Source organism: Amia ocellicauda, chromosome 7 (genome assembly GCF_036373705.1).
Source record: "Amia ocellicauda isolate fAmiCal2 chromosome 7, fAmiCal2.hap1, whole genome shotgun sequence".
Taxonomy (NCBI): domain Eukaryota; kingdom Metazoa; phylum Chordata; class Actinopteri; order Amiiformes; family Amiidae; genus Amia; species Amia ocellicauda.
Genome location: NC_089856.1, coordinates 49,041,864 through 49,048,733, shown reverse-complemented (window position 1 = coordinate 49,048,733; position 6,870 = coordinate 49,041,864).

Here is a 6,870-nt window from a genome sequence, read left to right as displayed (position 1 = left end):
ACTCACAACACACACACAACACACTCACACACAACACACTCACTCACACACAACACACTCACAACACACAGACAACACACACACTCACTCACACACAACACAATCACTCACAACACACACACACTCACACACAACACACACTCACACACACTCACTCACAACACACACACATAACACACTCTCAACACACACACACAACACACACACACTCACAACACACTTCAGCTTGCATTATACAGACATAGATCTATACACACACAACACTGTTATTATGATGTGTCGGTTGCCACCTCTGCCCAGTGCATCAACAAAGAACTGTCAAATAGTCACACAAATGCAGTGGCATAACAGGAACATGCTTGGTGTGTTGTACAGAGGAACGCAACACAGCAGGGCAGAGCGACGCAGCCACAGATGTGCAGGACTGGCTGCGTGTCACTGCAGTTCGCATGAATGACTGAGAGTTACACAGTGTCTGTGTTGGGACCCATAGAAGTTCCATAGAGCAAAACAATCACAACGAAATGACAAAGTCCTGATTTCTGGCGAATGCTGTGCAGTGTGGGTCAGTGAGGCACGTCACCACACTGTGGGAGATCTGCCGCCAGAGAAAGCGGAGCTGCAGCTACAGAGCACGTCCACAATCTCACAGGAACGTCAGTCACACACGCACACGCATGCATAGACACATAGATACACAGATGGAGTTAAATGAAGGAACTGGACCTCTTCAGTTCTGAGCAGAGGGGGTTGTGGTGTGTGTTTGTGTGTGTGGTAATTCTTATCACTAATTAAAGTGCAGTTGTATGGAATTTAATAATGGTAGGTACTTCCTTTTAAAATATAAATTAACAAATCTGATAAATATCTTTTTTCTTTTCATTAATGCTGCACAACTGTCACTCACATTATTTTCTCCTGAAGACCGGCTCCTCTGACCTGCTCAGAATGGCAGCCATTCTCCACTGACCAATTAGCTCCTGCCCAGAATGCCCCTCTCTTTCCACTGACCAATCAGCTCCTGTCCTGAACTGTCACTCTCACGTAACAGAACCAAAATCTGTTCCTTCCTTTTTTCATATAAGAGATGTCCATCCATGTAAAACCCTGTAAACCACATTAATTGCCACTCATTATTTCTGTAATGAGGCAGAGAGAGAAAGAGAGAGACACAATACACATAACTGAAATGAGAAGCAAATAAAAGAAAAACTGCATTTCCCAGAGTTCCTCATGACTACATTATCTTGCAAAGGCTGGATATGATCCCCCCCACCCCTCCCACCCCCTCTCTGATGCACCAGCACCTGACTGTCGTAAAATAACACCGCTGGCTGCCATGGAGACTGAGTCATAATCACATCTGTTCTGTACAATGCAAAGCCCGACTCCCTCTGGTCCTGCTGCTGCTGCTGCTACACCTTCAATTTGATGCCTGTTTATTTATTTATTTATTTGCTTGTTTGTTAAGACTTGACATTTTTCAGCAGGCTAATTTATTCTGAAGGGCTAGCTCTACAAACACTACACTGCAAGCACAGGACAATGTTTTAATTGGATATTGATACCACTTACGCTAGAGTCAAGATCTACAGAGTGTAGCCCAGCACTACCAGGTCCAGGGCAGTACCAGATCAGTGCAGTGCAACACTGCGGTGCACGGCAGTGGTGTAACTTTTGTTTCAGAAGTTGGAGGGGGCACATTCTTTGTGAGTCTGACAGTGGTGGTGGGAGTGCGGCCGAGTTGTTGAGCGTTGGGGGGGTTCTGGGAAGGGACATGTCAAAGAGTGTTGAGGAACATTTTATCCATATGCCTCATAAATACTGTCTTTCAGGAAGTGGTGAGGGGGGGGGATTTCACGCATTTCAAAAAGTCCCCTCCCTCAGATTATGCCGATGCCAGTAGGTTATACAGTGCAGTGAAAAGCTGCCCAGACTACAGAAAACACAGCACAATGAGCTGCTGTACAACACACCTACACAGCAAGGACACAGCGAAGAGAATCTGAATCAGTGGCTCTGCAGTACGGGGGCTAATTTCTACTGCTGCCACAGGTATGACAACTACTATAACTATCGCTGCCACAGGAACGACAACTATTATAACTACTGCTGCCACAGGTATTTCAACTACTATAACTACTGCTGCCACAGGTATGACAACTACTATAACTACCGCTTACACAGGTATGACAACTTGTATAACTACCACTGACACAAGTATGACAACTAGCATAACTACTGTCACTACCACTGCCACAGGTATGAACACTTCTATAACTACCACTGTCACAGGTACGACAACTACTATAACTACAGCTGCCACAGGCACGACAACTATTATAACTACCGCTGCCACAGGTACCACAACTATTATAACTATCGCTGCCACAGGTACCACAACTATTATAACTATCGCTGCCACAGGCACGACAACTATTATAACTACTGCTGCCACAGGTATGAACACTATTATATCTATAGCTGCCACAGGTATGACAACTACTATTACTACTGCTGCCACAGATACGACAACTAGTATAACTACCGCTGCCACAGGTATGACAACTATTATAACTACCGCTTACACAGGTACGACAACTTGTATAACTACCACTGACACAAGTATGACAACTAGCATAACTACTGTCACTACCACTGCCACAGGTATGAACACTTCTATAACTACCACTGTCACAGGTACGACAACTACTATAACTACAGCTGCCACAGGCACGACAACTATTATAACTACCGCTGCCTCAGGTACCACAACTATTATAACTATCGCTGCCACAGGTACCACAACTATTATAACTACCGCTGCCACAGGTACCACAACTAATATAACTATTGCTGCCACAGGTATGAATACTACAATAACTACCGCTGCCACAGGTACCACAACTATTATAACTATCGCTGCCACAGGCACGACAACTATTATAACTACTGCTGCCACAGGTATGAACACTATTATATCTATAGCTGCCACAGGTATGACAACTACTATTACTACTGCTGCCACAGATACGACATTGACTATAACTACCACTGCTAACACACACACACTAACGGTATCAGTGTCTTGGTTCCCAGTCACAGTGTCAAATAGAGAAAGCAGTAGAGCATGTGACAGGGGTACAAGTCAATGCAGTTAATCTCTCCCTCTCTCCCTCTCCACATTGCTCTTTCTCTCATTCTGACAGTGGCAGAAGGGCCCAGTCTCTGTCTCTTCACAAAAGGATTTTCTATCTATATCCTTCTATTCCCACTTTTTCATCTTCTCTTCCTTAGCACCCCCCCAGTGTTTAGCCTCAGAGCCATCCACACCCTTTCACTCTCCTTACTCCTTTCCTCTCTCTCTTTCTTTCTCTTTCTCTCTTTTTCTCCCTCCCTTACTCTCTCAGTGCCCTGAGGGGGTGGGCGTTGTGGGGGTGGGGGTATTATGCCTCCCAGACACCCCTACATTATTAATCATCTCCCTCTCTCTCTCCCTCTCTCATTCCCTCTCTCTCTCCCTCTGCATCACTGTGCACCACAGTCTTTTTAAATGCATGACAGTACAGTAAAGAACAGCATAGTAGCCACTTTCTTTACACAAAGATTTGCAGGGGCCTGGCACAAACTATATAGTGTATGTATATGAAACTGGGGAATTGACTGACTTCATACACTGACTGACTGACTGACACATTGACTGACACACTGACTATCTGCCTGTATGACTGACTGACTGACACACTGACTGATACACTGACTATCTGCCTGTATGACTGACTGACTGACACACTGACTGATACACTGACTTACTGTCTAGCTGACTGACTGACACATTTGACTGACACACTGACACTGAACAGTGTAGTTATAGTTATATAATTTAGTATAGTAATCCATTATTATTACTACAGTACAGTGCAGTGTAGTATATTAATGTGCAGTACAGTGTAGTATATTACAGTGCTGTGTGTAGTATACTACAGTGCAGGGCAGTGAGCACACCCTGTTTCCCATACGGTGGGGGCTGCCAGGCTGGCAGCATGGGGAGGCACAGAGCGCAGAGAGGGAGATGGAGAGAGAGAGAGCAGCATCAATAATGAAATGCTGCCCTCTCTTCCCACTCTCCTCTATTCAGGCACCTCAGCCATGTATTATTTATTCTCAAGCACTTCTTGCATTTTTCTCTACCTCCACCCCTTATCCCCCTCCCCCCCCTCTTTCTCTCTCTCTGTCTTTCTTACTATGTTTAGCTGGGTGAAGAGAAAGAGAGAGAGACAGGAGGGGGTTGCTTAGCGACGGACCGGAGTGGGGCGGTCCCTGGTTGCCAGGGAAACCAGTGTGGGTGGGGAGGGGAGGCTGTTACCATGGAGACCTCCTGATGGAGTAAAGAGCGACGTTGCCGTGGCGACCACTATCCCTCAGTGTCTGGGGGTTCCACACCACAAAGGGAACAACTGAGTGACTGTAACACAGAGTAATAATAAATAGATCAGTACTAATAACTACATACATACATTGATTCCTGCCATATTAAAATGAGCAGCCTGAACGTAGTGATAATAAAAGTGTAACACAAAACCTAGCACAATAAGGAGGAGACACCAACACATGCTGGGAGAGCTGTGCTCTATACATCATGCAGAACCTGCCACAGATGCCACATTAATACCACAGGATATGGGACCTGTATCTTTTCTCTTTACATCTCTCTCTCTCCCTCCCTCAGTCTGCCTGATTAAAAGTTTCAGTCCTTCAGCCCCCACCCCATGCTGCTCTCTGTACAGACTGGGGGTCTTAAAATATTCACAGAGACTAGAAAAAAGAAAAACAGAACTGCTTAATAAAGCAAGCCAGCCTGCACTGTGCCCGCCTCACTGCGGGTCTGTTACATAACACAGGCACTCCTCTCAGCCCAGGAGAGAGAGAGAGGAGAGAGAGAGAGAGAGAGAGAGAGAGAGAGAGAGAGAGAGAGAGAGAGAGAGAGACAGAGAGCGAGAGAGAGGAGGGTAGAGAGGGGAAGGGCATGTAAACACAGTGCAATGCAATTTACTGCAGTACTCTACAGCACAGTGCAGTGTGATACAGTACTCTACAGCACAGTGCAGTATACTACAGTACTCTACCGCACAGTGTAGTGTGATACAGTACGCTACAGCATAGTGCAGTTTACTACAGCACTCTACAGCACAATGCAGTGTGATACAGAACTTCATAACACAGTGCAGTGTGATACAGTACGCTACAGCACAGTGCAGTTTACTACAGTACTCTACAGCACAGTGCAGTGTGATACAGTTATCTACAGCACAGTGCAGTTTACTGCAGTACTCTACAGCACAGTGCAGTGTGATACAGTACTCTACAGCACAGTGCAGTTTACTGCAGTACTCTACCGCACAGTGCAGTTTACTGCAGTACTCTACCGCACAGTGCAATGTGATAAAGAACTCTACAGCACAGTGCAGTTTACTACAGTACTCTATAGCACAGTGCAGTGTGATACAGTACTCTACAGCACAGTGCAGTGTGATACAGAACTCTACAGCATGGTGCAGTCTGATACAGAACTCTACAGCATAGTGCAGTTTACTACAGTACTCTACAGCACAGTGTAGTGTGATACAGTACTCTACAGCATAGTGCAGTTTACTACAGTACTCTACAGCACAGTGTAGTGTGATACAGTACTCTACAGCACAGTGCAGTTCACTGCAGTACTCTACAGCACAGTGCAGTGTGATACAGTACTCTACAGCATAGTGCAGTTTACTACAGTACTCTACAGCACAGTGCAGTGTGATACAGTACTCTACAGCATAGTGCAGTTTACTACAGTACTCTACAGCACAGTGCAGTGTGATACAGTACTCTACAGCACAGTGCAGTGTGATACAGTACTCTACAGCACAGTGCAGTTTACTGCAGTACTCCACAGCACAGTGCAGTGTGATACAGTACTCTACAGCACAGTGCAGTTTACTGCAGTACTCTACAATACAGTGCAGTGTGACACAGTACTCTACAGCACAGTGCAGTGTGATACAGTACTCTACAGCACAGTGCAGTGTGAAACAGTACTCTACAGCACAGTGCAGTGTGATACAGTACTTCATAACACAGTGCAGTGTGATACAGTACTCCATAACACAGTGCAGTGTGATACAGTACTCTACAGCACAGTGCAGTCTGATACAGTACTCTACAGCACAGTGCAGTTTACTGCAGTACTCTACCGCATATTGCAGTTTACCACAGTACTCTATAGCACAGTGCAGTGTGATACAGTACTCTACAGCACAGTGCAGTTTACTACAGTACTCTACCGCACAGTGCAGTTTACTACAGTACTCTACAGCATAGTGCAGTGTGATACAGTACTCTACATCACAGTGCAGTGTGATACAGTACTCTACCGCACAGTGCAATGTGATACAGAACTCTACAGCACAGTGCAGTGTGATACAGTACTTCATAACACAGTGCAGTGTGATACAGTACTCTACAGCACAGTGCAGTTTACTACAGTACTCTATAGCACAGTGTAGTGTGATACAGTTCTCTACAGCACAGTGCAGTTTACTACAGTACTCTACAGCATAGTGCAGTGTGATACAGTACTCTACATCACAGTGCAGTGTGATACAGTACTCTACCGCACAGTGCAATGTGATACAGAACTCTACAGCACAGTGCAGTGTGATACAGTACTTCATAACACAGTGCAGTGTGATACAGTACTCTACAGCACAGTGCAGTTTACTACAGTACTCTATAGCACAGTGTAGTGTGATACAGTTCTCTACAGCACAGTGCAGTTTACTGCAGTACTCTACCGCACAGTGCAGTGTGATACAGTACTCTACCGCA